This window comes from Propithecus coquereli, unplaced genomic scaffold, assembly GCF_000956105.1.
Source record: "Propithecus coquereli isolate 6110/MARCELLA unplaced genomic scaffold, Pcoq_1.0 Scaffold20, whole genome shotgun sequence".
Classification (NCBI taxonomy): domain Eukaryota; kingdom Metazoa; phylum Chordata; class Mammalia; order Primates; family Indriidae; genus Propithecus; species Propithecus coquereli.
The window spans coordinates 13816336-13830326 of NW_012144967.1; positions in this window are offsets into that span (position 1 = coordinate 13816336).

Below are 13991 nucleotides of genomic sequence, written 5' to 3' on the forward strand. Positions count from 1 at the left end.
ATTTGGGGGAATTCCGTCCACTATAAACAAATGTCTGGTTTGGGTTAGAAGTTGTAGTTAGATTTAGTTAGATGGAAATGAGGAAAATAGAAATCTTATGGGAACCCAGGAACAATAAGGAATACCCAGGAAACCTAGGGATTGCCAGATCTCATATGACTGGAACATAATTCAGGATTTGGAGAACTGAAGGCATCTCCAGGCCCGTCAGCAGTCATTCTGTATTTTGCCATCAAGGAGAGATGTGACTCTTCAATCAATCTGCAGGGATTGGGGAGAGGAGATGAATGAAGAGTCACAGAATCTGGCTGGTGGCTATCCCCTGCCTCTCTCTCCAGCTTCTGTTCCTTCTTCCCTGCCTTGTTCTCTCAGCAGTTTCTTCACCATTATTAAATGTATGAGGAGAAGGAGAAGGGAGGCTTGGCCTTGTGACAAGAGCAGTCAGTAGAGGAAACCAGACCATATACCCAGATGGCCATTTGGAGAGCGGACCATGACCTATTCGGAGTTGGGTGCTTAATGGCGTGGCAGGGAGGAGGAAACAGAGGAGGGAAGAGAAACTGTGAAAGGACTTCATGGAGAAAGAAAAAGAGAGAAATATATTTAGCAGGTGCTATAACTGAAGATTTTAAGAGAAGGAGTATATCAGTTAGCTATTGCTATGTAACAAATTACTGGAAAATATATTGGTTTTAAACAACAAAATAGATATTATTTTATCATTTCTCTGGGTCAAGAATCTGGAACGGCCTACCTGAGTACCTCTAATTGAAGGTCTCTCACAAGGTTGCAGTCTGGGCATTGGCTGGGGCTGCAGTGATCGGAAAGCTTCACCGGGGCTGGAAGATCTGCCTCCAAGCTCCCTCATGTGGCTGTTTCCTCAGACGTAGTGTCTCCTCCCAACATGGCAGCTGGCTTCCCCAGTGAGTGACCCAAGACAGAAAGAAGTAGAAGCTGCAACCTAATCTCGGAAGGGATATACCATCACTTCTGCCACACGCTGTTGGTCACACAGACCAGCCGTGGTACACGTGGGAGGGGACTATGCAAGGACATGAATACTGAGAGGCAATATAGTGGGTATATTAGTCGGGGTTCTCCAGAGAGACAGAAACAACAGGATATATAGATAGATAGGAGGGTTTATTAGGGGAATTAGTTCACACGATTATAGAGGCTGAGAAGCCCCACAACAGGCCATCTTCAAGCTAGAAAAATAGGAAGACAGTCGTGTGGCTCAGTCCAAGTCCAAAGGCCTGAGAACCTGGGCGGAGGGGGCACTGGCGAAAGTCCTGAAGTCCAAAGGCCAAAGAGCCTAGAGATCTCTGATGTCTAGCAGCAAGAGAAGAAGGGTGCCCCAGCTCCAGAGGGGGGAGAGACAATTCACCTTTCCTCTGCCTTTTTGGTCTATCTGGGCCCTCAGCTGATTGGATGGTGCCCAGTGGGTGAGGGCAGATCTTGCTTATTCAGTCCACTGATTCAAATGCCAATCTCTTCCAGAAACACACTCACAGACATACCCAGAAATAAGGCTTCATCAGCTATCTGGGTATCCCCTAATCCAGTCAAGTTGGCACCTAAAATTAATCATCGTAGTGGGCCACTTTACAGGCTGGTGACCACAGGATCTAGAGAGGATTTTAGAACATTGTCCCTGAGATATACTCTGCCAAACTCCTGTGACATCTCTAAGGAAACTTACAGCAAAGATCTATGTATGGGAAGAACTGCGGGGACGGTCAAAATGTATATACTATGTCTCAGACGTACAAATTTTTTTTAAATCTCTGTAATTGAACCAGGATTCCTTAGGAGAGTTTCACTACTGGGCAGTTGTTCTGCTTACCAGTTAAAAATAACAGCCATAACAGTCTTCTTGTCAGAGTTTAAAACAGTCTAATCTGGGGTAAAGCTTGGTCAATTTAATGTTCAAATGCCCTAGAAGAGCTGTCTCTCTCTTCCAAAGGTCTCCCCTCCACTTCCTCCTTCCCAAGATGTTATCTAGGTACAAGGGGAAGCTCTGGTGGAAGGGGCCCTGGTTCTCCAGCTGACCTTCTCCACTGGCTCCTGCTCATTCTACTCAAGTGCAGCTCACCTCATCAGATCTCTGATTGGCCTCTGTGCATGTTGCACCCTTTACTGACCCATTTAAGCCTAGAGGCCTGTTCTCTCCAGTGCCTGCTTAGGGTTCTACCCTGACACCTTGGTACAAGGCTCCTTGGGAGGTTCTTGACCACATGGCAATCTTTTGGGAGGCTTCCCAGCTCTCAACTTCAGCTAATCTCATTACCCAAACTGGGAGCACTTAGGGACTTCTGGAACCCCTCATGCTACACAGGATCAACAAAGTCTTGGATATAACTTCAGACCCTTTGGTCAATCCAGCTATGACTGCCATTTCTACTCTGCTGCAACCACCTCATGTTAACTCCAGGATGCTCTATGGGTCAGTTTCCTTCAACTGTTCAAAACAGATTAGGCTACAGGTTCCTTTACTTCAGCTTCCCCTTCAACCTCTCTTGGGTTCCTATCATCACCCTTTCCTGCCCTTCCCATTGACAGTAAGTTTCCTGGCCTACCTGTTAACAGTGGAAGGCTGTCGAGAAGTCTGCCTGTAAGGAACTGCACTTGGCTTCATGTGGGAGAAATCTGACTACTGTAGTTTAGCCAAATCAGGGATTATTTTTCCCATGTATCAAGAAGTCTAGAGTTGGCAATACAGGGCTGGTACAGCAACTCTAGGATGCCATCAAGGACCTGAGTGTCCCCTGTCTTCTTGCTCTGCCAACCTTAGTATGTGACTCTTGTCCTCATGGTCATGGCCAGTTATCATGGCTACATTGCAGAATAAAATATTGTTCTGCCATTAAATACCATTATCATTGAAATTATGTTATAAAAAATGGCCAAATGAAAGATGTAAGAAAGCATGTGGCAAAACACTTACGTGAAATATGATCCCATTTGTATGTGGTGAACACTTGTCACTTGTCTACCAGCACACTATCCTTCTATGGGAAATAGCACCTGACCCTTCTTTACAAAACAGCACCCATGGTTCAGATAACAGCTGCCATCTGCTTACCTGATCCTCCTTCTCCATCACAGGGTCAGGTTGGAGGTGAGCACTTGACCCAAACTGAGCCAATCGCAGAACTATGCCACCTTGCCCATGACGATTTGTCAAGGAGGGCATAGGTGACTCAAGCTGAGCCTATCAAAGACCTTTCCTGGGACTTTGTAAGCTGGAAGCAAAGGAAAAATACCTTTTCCTCCTGGAGGTAAACAAGGGAGGATGTGAGGCCGGAGGCTACAGCAGCCGTATCTCCTGCCAGCTGAACTGTGCTCTGAGAGAATCAGACAGACAGAGAGAGGGAAGCACAGAGCAGAAGTTGGGATACTTTTGAGAGTGTTTGAATTCTGGATCACCAAGGCCAGAAATAACCCTGACTTCTCCTTAGGTTTGTTTTATGAGTCAATAAATATTTCTTTCTTGCCTAAGATAGTTTGAGTAGGAAAGATCAGGTACTTGCAATTTAAAAATTTCCCACAAATGCAGCTTTTCTGTTTTTTTTTTTTTTTAAAAAATCCATTCATGGGCCAGTTGTGGTGGCTCACGCCTGTAATCCTAGCACTCTGGGAGACGGAGGTAGGAGGATTGCTTGAGCTCAGGAGTTCAAGACCAGCCTGAGCAAGAGCAAGACCCCCGTCCCGTCTCCATTAAAAAATAGAAAAAATTAGCTGGGCGTGGTGGCTCGCATCTGTAGTCCCAGCTACTCGGGAAGCTGAGGAAGGAGGATTGCTTGAGCCCAGGAGTTTGAGGTTGCTGTGAGCTACGCTGATGCCATGGCACTCTAGCCCAGGTGACAGAGTGAGACTCTGTCTCAAAAGAAAAAAAAAAAAATTATCCCTCTTCTTGCCCTGACTCCCTCCCTGTGGCCCCACAAATTGTTCAGAGATTCATGAGCTTTATCTGGTTGCTCAGATTCATCCTGAGAGAAGGGAAGCAATTGTGCTTGCAAAAGCTGTGGTCAGCACTGTAATGCATGCTCTTATATTCACTCTTCCTCTTTCCTTGACTTACCCACCTTTTCCCTTCACTCCTGCGTCCCTGGGATCATACACCCCCATAAAGTGTAAGTATATAGGCTTTGCCTCAGCCTCTATTTTCTGAAGAACCCAGGCTAAGACACCAACTCAACTGACACATTTCATGGGAATATGGTCATGGGCCAACGCAAACAGGGAAAGAAGGAGTGGGTGTGAAAAGAGACGAGAGGTAACAGAGGCATTCTAGAATGTTCCAAGATGTCAGTACCAGGACTTAATAATTATTTTACTCACCAAAGGCAATAGATACAGAAGATCTCTTTATGTTCAGATGGACAGGTACTGTCTGCCTTGAGAAGGAAAGATTGGTCCAACACTGGACTTCTTAGACACTAATAATAGTAATCATAGCAATTAATGGTAATAATTAATAGCTCCCTTGACCCAGCGTTTCCACTTCTAGGAATTTATCCTTCAGATACTTAAGAATGTGCACAAAGATGAGTATACAAGAAAATATCACATTGTCTGTTGTAATGTTTACAGTAACAAAAGACTGGGAATAACCCAAATGTCAATCAATAGCAAATCGGCTAAATGACTTCCGGTTCCCATGCCGTGAAATGCTCCGAAGCCATTAAGAATAATCACGCCTGTAATCCTAGCACTCTGGGAGTCTGAGGCAGGTGGATCGCTCAAGGTCAGGAGTTCAAGACCAGCCTGAGCAAGAGCGAGACCCCGTCTCTACTAAAAATAGAAAGAAATGATCTGGACAACTAAAAATATATATATAGAAAAAATTAGCCGGGCATTGTGGCGCATGCCTGTAGTCCCAGCTACTCGGGAGGCTGAGGCAGGAGGATCGCTTGAGCCCAGGAGTTTGAGGTTGCTGTGAGCTAGGCTGACGCCACGGCACTTTAGCTGGGGCAACAGAGCCAGACTCTGTCTCAAAAAAAAAGGAATAATGAGGCGGATCTAAATGTTCTGATGTGACTGCCTTCCAAGACGCATTACGTGAAAAAATTTATCGTTGGAATAGAATGTGTGGTCTACTAACACTTGTGTGAGAAAAGGATCTGTGTACACATTTCTGTATTTCACTGACTATCTCTGGAAGGATACACAAGAAACTGTCAAGAATAGTTACTTCCAGGGAGGGGAACTGGGGGCCCGAGAGACAGAGGTGGGAGTGAGATTTACTTTTCACTGTTTGTTTCCATTTTTTTACCGTGTGCATTATTACCTACTTGCCTAATTTTACTTTGTGCTCACTGGATGTTTATCTCACTCCATGAGGTGGGAACTATTATTATCCTCATTTTGCAAGGAGAAAACTGAGGTATAAGAGGTAAAGTGACTTGCCCAGGGTCACACAGCTACAGCAGCTGAGCCAGGATTCAAAAGCAGATCCAATTCTGAGGTCTAGGGAGACCAACTCATCCTGGTGTGCCTGGGACTTTCCTATTCTTTGCAATGAAAGTCCCACATCTGGAAAACCTTTAAAAACTGCTCTGGTTTTAAAACTGAAAGCCAGCATCCTGGAAACTCCCTCAGTTCTGGACAAACTGGGTTGGTTAGTCACCCTACTAACATCCCAGATCTTGGGCACTTTGCTGTGTTAACCTCCATCATGAACAAACACGTTCTATCAGATCCAGCATTTACATGTGCCTATAAACATGGAACTTGCAGTTGCACCTACAGACACCTTTTGAGGCCCCTCCCCAGGCTAAGTCCTCCATCTCTGAGCAATGTCCTTCCTGCTGGGGAGGGTCCCTGGGGCCAGTTTGCACCAACCACAGGATCCCATTTTTCCCTTGACAGGTGGTTGGATGGGAGAGGATATTGGTCTCGGTCACAAACTCAGTGGCCACAGTCAGATTCTCTCTCCTAGGAATATGGACCTGGGACTTGGGAGACGCCTACCTAAGGGCGCAGGCCTTGTGAGGTCATGGTAACCCCAGGACTGAGGGTGCCACTAGGGCCATGTGTAGCCAACTGAGGAAGCAGGCATGCCAAGTAGAAGAATGAGTCCAGGGGCAGAAAGCAGACAGAGGAGGACAAAAAGGCTGGCTCTGGGCCCATATGGCTTCCAGCCTTTGGTTTTTGTCCTCTGTGGGCCTGGCTTCATTCTTGCCCTGGATGCTACGAGATCACCCTATACCTTCCCGCCAAATCCCCCTTTTGGTCTGGTGCTATTCTCAGTGGGTTTCCATTCCTTGAAAATCAGCATTCCCTAAATAACTAAAACATTACTAATTTTTAAAAAAAGCAAGTTAGAAACATAAACTTCGCTTCCTGAGGGCTTGCAGTCCAAGGCAGGGAACACTAATATTGCCCAATCTAGGCGGCCACATACCATCGTATTTCAATTTACAGGGCTATTTTCTTCTTTTTAAATTATGTAAGTAATACATGACTACATTTTCATGGTCAAGGTCACACTAATACAGAAAAGATGGAGACCGACCCCGGCCTACAACCCCATTCTTCTCCTCTATCCTAAGGTAACCACTGTGAGTGGTCTGAGGCACGTGCATCCTTTCAGACCTGTTTCTGTGCATTTCTCTTCATGTGTATATTTTTCTCATTAACACCACCACACTCTGCAGGCCACACTCTGGCAGCCCATAGGCCAAACGTAGCCCATAATGGATTTTATTTGACCCACGTGGTATTTTTTTTCAAATTTTGAATTAGTTGCCAACTTTTTAAATTGGGATCTTTCTTGGGAATCTTGAAAACCTGGAAAAGGAGGCATCACCCGGTCTGCACTTCTGCCTGGGGACAATTGCCTAACACGGAGCAGCGGTGGGCCACCCCCTCCGGGCGGATGAGCTCTGTTCCTCTCCAGCCCCGGCCGTTCCCAGGTGTCTTACATGGGCCCCCCTCGCCATTTTATGTTGTCTGCCTGGCCCTTATAAGAATTTGCCTTTTTTTTTTTAACCTTTGTACATATTGTTCTACGACTCTTTTTTCTATTTAAAACACATCCTGGGCAACCTGCTATGCAAATACATACTGATTTACCTTATTTTTTTTAGTAGATACAGTTGATCCTCATTATTTGCAGATTCTGTATTTAATTTCCCTTACTAAAATTTATTGGTAACCCCAAAATCAATACTCATGGAGCTTTCGGGGTCATTTGCAGACATGTGCCGAGCGTGAAAAATTTGAGGCTCCTTATCCGCATGTTCTCAAACGAGGTCAAAGTGACGCTCCATCTTCCTATTTCAGCTCTCACATTGTAAACAAGTATCCTTTTTGTGGTCTATTTAGTGTCACTTTCTTTTATTTTTGTGCTTTTTGTCGTTGATTTTGCTTTTGAAATAGCCCCCAAGTGCAGTGCTGAAGTGTTGTGTAGTGTTCCTAGGATCAAAAAGGCTGTGATGTGCCTTATGGATAAAACAGCTTCATTCTGGCATGAGTCAGTGCTGTTGGCGGTTGAGTTTGTTAATGAATCAACAATACAGGCCTGGCGCGGTGGCTCACGCCTGTGATCCTAGCACTCTGGGAGGCCGAGGGGGAGGATTGCTTGAGCTCAGGAGTTCGAGACCAGCCTGAGCAAGAGTGAGACCCCCGTCTCTACTATAAATAGAAAGAAATTAGCCAAACAACTAAAAACATACATAGAAAAAATTAGCCAGGCATGGTGGCGCGTGCCTGTAGTCCCAGCTGCTTGGGAGGCTGAGGCAGGAGGATCACTTGACCCCAGGAGTTTGAGGTTGCTGTGAGCTAGGCTGACGCCGTGGCACTCTAGCCTGGGCAACAGAGAGAGACTCTGTCTCAAAACAAACAAACAAACAAAAAAACAATACAACACACCTGGAAAAAGGAAGAGGAAATTGGCCAATCTGTATGTGAGTCTGTTCCAGAAAGTGCTAAACTTAAGCACTTTTGCAGCTAAAGTAACACCTGGAGTGAGTGATGAAGCTGTGGAAAAGATAGAAAAGTGACGAAATTTGTGGATTCATGAGATGGCAACTGATTAAAGAAAGGGAAGTTGACAGCGTAGTTGTGAAGCTGAAAAGCCAAAGAAATCTACAGTCACGTTGGGTCAGGAAAATGTTAAATCTGCCTCAGCTAGTGCTTCTGCCTCAAATATTTCAAAAGGTGATACAGCATGAAAAATGTTAATTTTGCAGGCAGGTTCTACAGATCAGGAGACTGCAGAAGAATTTTACAAATGTAAGCTAAGTGTTACACGGGAAAAGGGTAAGGGTTATGTGGAAGAGCAGGTTTTCAACCCTGATCAGACTGGCTTGTTTTACAAGGACATTGGCAAATGAACGCATATAAAGCAAACAGCCTCCAAAGCCCCAGGCTTGAAATATTTCTAAGAAATATATATTACATAAGGTAAATTTAAACAGAAACATGTATAACACAGGGTCACGGGCAGTTAATTTCTCCATCAGCCAGGAAGGATGTACTGAGGCTGACATACCCATCAAGGACAGCAACTACCAGGGCTTCCAGTGCTTTGGCGAAACCTCAGGTGCGTGGCGTTCTGGCCAGGCATCTGCGATTTCATATCGTCGGAGCATTTAATGCATCCCTGAGGGTTACAGCTCTATATAAGTTTGCTGTTGCTGAACCAAGAAAGAAGACATACACAGATTTCTACAGAAATTATGGTTCCGTGAAAAATTCTGAGGAGATGAAGAAGGCTGATGCCTTTCAGAGTGCAAAGTAATTTTAAAATATAAAGAATTTCTTAGGCTGGGCGCTATGGGTCATGCCTGTAATCCTAGCATCTTGGGAGGCCGAGGTGGGAGGATCGCCTGAGCCCAGGAGTTGGAGGTTACCTCAAGCTATGATGAGGCCACTGCACTTTAGCCTGGGTGACAGAGCAAGACCCAGTCTCAAAAAAACAAAAAAATGAAAGAAAGAATTTCTTTGAGTAGAATTACATAGAAGTTTGTCACTGACCTGCATTCCTAAGCTACGAATATGTGGGCTAAGCAATAGTTTCTCTTGATAAATAAACAATTAATAAATACTGTGGACAAACAAATAAATAAATAACACAAGGCTATGTGCTGATTGATTGATGAAAATGTTGTGACCAGAGGTTTATTGGAACCTAACCCTGTATTTCCTCTAGGAGCATGGCTCCATATTCACTAATTCAGTGTTTGTAGTGACTTTAGAAAACATAACTCCCTTAAATAATGAGAATCAACTGTATTTAGAATTAAACAATCTGACTCTACCGTAATCTATTTAAGCACTACATTATTGATCAATGTTTAGGTTGATTCCAATTTTTTATGTTACATCTAAAGTGTACATGTCTCTATGTACACTTGTGTGAATACTACTTTAGGATAGATATCCAAAAGTACAAAGCTGATTTGAAGAGTATGCCCATTTAAAATACTAACCTTCGTATTCATAATTATACCCCCGGCACTTTCCATTCCTCTTCTCTCCTTATTTATTCTAACATACCATATGCTTTACTTAATATTTTATTTACTGACCATTTCTTCCAACCAAAATGTAAGCTCAACAAGGGTAGGGATTTTGCTGTTTTATTCACTGCATTTATTCATATGTATAAATAATACCCAGTACATTTGTTGAATGAGCGAATAATACATCTAAATGGATTCCAACTGAATCCATCTCTCAGTTAATTCTAAACTCAGGTGAGGAAAAGAGGGGCATTGTTGCTGACCTCCCCCAAACTCCAGCAGTAGTTATATACCAGCAGGACATCTGCAGGGCTTCTCCATTGTCAACTACCAACCTTTGCCCCAGGCACCAGCAATGCCATCTAGATCTGGGTTGCAGCTGCTATACAGGGTGGTGGCACGATTCAGCTGAGGCACAATTCCTCATGCTGATTGTAGTGCCCTAACCTTCTGCAGAATGATCATAGCCATCCATTAGTGTCATGCCTTAGCTGAGAACCTCTACTCTGGGCCATGCTGCAGTCTTCTGTAAAGGCTTTGAGACGTGGCTACCAGGGTCCCCTCATCCCAGTGTCCTGCCCTCAACCCCAGTGCCTCCAGCACACGTTATTACATTTCTACACCTGTGCTCGCCATTCCCTCACCTCCTCCACTCCAGGGACTTACACTCCCATCTACTCAACCCGCGAAAGCATGGCCACATCGGGAAGCAGCTTCCATTTCAGCCTCTCAACTCCTACCTCCTTATTCCATCTCTCTTTTTCCCTTATAACAACTGGGACTTACCTTTATTCCAGCCATGGCCTCTTCTGCTTCCTTGCTTATTGTTCCTTTTCTACCTCCCCTCAGTCTGGACCCCGTGGTTAGCTCTTCAACCATGTTCCTGCTGCTAGCTTTGAGTTCCTGTTCTCCAACTTTCTACTCTACCCATTGTGTCATTCCCTAAGTAGGGGATTCCCTGCCTTCTACTTCTGCAACTCTCAGGCTGGTAGAAGTGGCCCCCACACTGCCCGGCCAGAGGAGCTCGTCCAGCTAGCACAGCTCCCACCCCAGGTCCATCCTCCATTCTCTTTCCTCCCAGTTGCCTGGGCTCTGTCACCTGACAGGCCTGGGGAGTGGGAAGGAGATGGGGAAAGCAAAGGAGTGATACAAATACCCAGGCTTAGTGCCCCGGGCTGTGCAGCCTGGGGGACAGTCCCTCCCCTGCTCCATTGCTTCTCTCCCTTCCCACCTGACAACTGCCTGATTCCCTTATGTTTCCATAAAAACTTTCACATCACTAGGGAAATTGCTTAATTTCACAAACATTTTGCCAGTCACCTGAGAACTTACTACTAGAAGTGAGTGGAAACAGTGCTTGGCCTCCAGGAACTCCCCAGTAGCTCACTGGCTCCCCCAGTTTTAAGGCCTTGAGAAGAGGCTAAAGTGAGTGTGGATAAAAAACATAAATAGAAACACTATAGTGTGTGGACTCCACTTTGTTTTATTGGAAATTAGGAAATGTATATGAACATATTTCTTTGTGTTTTCTAAGCACAAGAAGTAGTTCTAGTTTTTCTTGATAATTCATAACTATGAACTGTCAGTCTTTTCCCGGCCCTTTTAAATAAGCTCCCACAAAGTTTGACCTTGAAAATATGCTGTCTCCAGAATGAATCCCGGCCATAACCTATTAACCTATTCCTTGAATATAGGTGATGTTTAAAGACAATTTTTAAATGAGGGCATAATTAAGGTCTCATGCAAATATGAAATGAAGACATGTCAAAGATTTTATTTAACTTATTAATTAATCTGGGTGTGGCGGTGAGTGTCTATAGTCCTAGCTACTAGAGAAGTTGAGGTGGGAGGATCACTTGAGCCCAGGAGTTCGAGGTTACAGTGAGCTATGATTGCACCACTGCACTCCAGCTGGGGGGACAGAGCCAGACTCTGTCTCTTAAAAAAAAAAATCAAAAATTAAAAAAATTAACATTAATCAATCAGGGAACCATAAAATGTTACAACCAGTTCACAGGAGAATTCAAAAACCTACACACACACACACACACACACACACACACACACACACACACAGGCAGGCAGATAAGGAATGCTGAAATGAATTTATAAATAGATGCAAAACAGGTAGATACACTAGGCAATAATCGCATTCTACCAGGGACAACTAATTTGCATTTCTACGAATAAAAGGAATTTTCATTAATATCAGTTTTTTACAACTCTGAAAGTTGTAGAATAGATTAAAAACAACAAAGGGCCCAGATAACATGGAAAGGTACTCTAGATAGAACACCCAGCGATTTCTTTTTTCTGGTACATTTCAAAGTCTTTCACAATTTTTCATGACAGTGACCACTGGAGGAGAAGACCCAGAGATTTGAATAAAAATTACAACAGAACCATATAATGAAAAGTCATTCAACCATTATGACTAATGTTTGAGACATAAAAATAAAATCCTAAGTCCCCCAACTGATTGAACGGACCCTCTCTTGGCCAAGGGATCCCCAGAGAACCCCCGAAACTGAAACCCTGGCCACGGGGGCGGGAGGTCAGAAGCGCCCGTCAGGCCCGCTCCCTCGGGCTCCCAGCCCCAAAGACTCGCCGCGCGGCTGATTTCAATCGACCGCCTGACGCGGCTCCCCCCGTCCCGCGGTTTCGGCGCCGCTACCGACCAGCATTCCCGCCTGGTAAGGGCCACCCGCCGCGGAGCGGTTCTGGCCAGTCTACGGATGCGCAGGGTGCGGTTCGTGTCCTCTGCTTCACCTTATGACCTCAGCGGCCTAAACCTCCTCCCCGGGGTCATGCTGACGCTGCCATTTTCTGAACATGGATCCCATGAAGTAGCATGAAGCTCACTTGCACATGCGCATGCTTCTTTCCTAAATATTCATGAGCCCTCCTATAGCTTTGGTTTTTTTTTTTTTTTTGAGTCTCGCCAGTCACCCAGGCTAGAGTGCAGTGGGGTCAGCCTAGCTCACAGCAACCTCAAACTCCTGGGCTCAAGTGATCCTCCTGCCTCAGCCTCCCGAGTAGCTGGGACTACAGGCACTCGCCACCACGCCTGGCTAATTTTTTTCTATTTTTAGTAGAGACGGGGTCTCGCTCTTGCTCAGGCTGGTCTCGAACTCCTGACCTCAAGCGGTCGGCCCGCCTCGGCCTCCCAGAGTGCTAGGATTACAGGCGTGAGCCACCGCGCCCAGCCCTATAGCTTGTTAAATATGTACATTTGGCCACGGCACAGCGTAAACTCCTGTTTCCTGTACCCTTCCCTCCATGTACCTGCTCTAGGCTTTCTGAGGCCATCACGTCCCAGTCTGTCGTCAGAACGGCCACCCCGCAGGCTGCAACCCTTCATGAGAATTAACGTTCTCCTTTCCACATTTGTGAATCTCATCATTCTTCAGCTGACATGTTTATGAAGAGTTTATAATGACATGGGAAAATGTTCGACATATATTACAGTACATGAAAAATCAGAATATGGACCTATGTATATTATATTTACAACCATATAAAAATATATACAATATATTCACATGTAGCAGGTACTCTGCTGAAGATGGGTTGTATTTTCACTGCTCTATGAAAAGAATGTCAGGTCTTCTCCTGGGGCATAGACTCCCCACAGAGCTCCTCTTCCTTTAGGGGACATACATAGAATTTAGCTGCTGAGAAGGGCTGCCCCGCGCCCACCCCCGCTGGAGGCAGTCAGACCCTATTGTCAGGGAAGGTGGGGCACTAGGAAACAACCAACCTTTTGTGCCCACATAAAGGAGAAGGTATGGATGGGATGCCCAAAAACCTGTCGGACTCCTGCGGGGTGGGGTGGAATTCGTAGCTCTACGGGTCGGGAAGGAAGTAGAGCAAGCCCAATCAGTTTTAAGGGCTGAAAACCCCCAAGCAAGAAAGAGAAAGTTGTTAGTAGTCGGGAGTGGCTGTTCATCTGAGCCAATCCTGACATTGTGCTGGGGGTGGGAGGCAGGCTCGGAGGGGAGAGGCTGGTGGGGCCTGAAAAGGCTGGCACTAAGAATGAAGCCCTGGGAACTGGTGAAGGACGGTGGATTAGGGGTGCCTAGAGTGGAATTCCTCCTCCCAGGGATCTCACAAGCCTAGGTGGGAATGTGCAGGGGCAGCAAAGAGTGACACCTTATGGTGACGGAGAGCAATGGCAGAAACAGCCACAGCCCGGTGCTCGGGACGTCAGGGCTTTTCTCCAACGGGTGTGAATGCCCACCGGACTCTGAGAATTACGAAGGCCCAGGTTCCTGGGCAATCCCAGAGAACGGGCAGGTCCAAGAAGAAGCTAATTGGCTAATTCAGTGGGTAAAGGCCATAGCTAGTTTTAGTTTTATAAATTTGGGGACAAATTTTAAATGCATCCTGATTATTGTGGTACAGTTCATATTGGCCACACTCGCATGCCCAGAAAAAAGGATGAAAGGAAACCCACCACGATGGTAACAGAGGTTATATTTGGGTGCTGAGATTATACGTTATTTTTATTATCTTTTC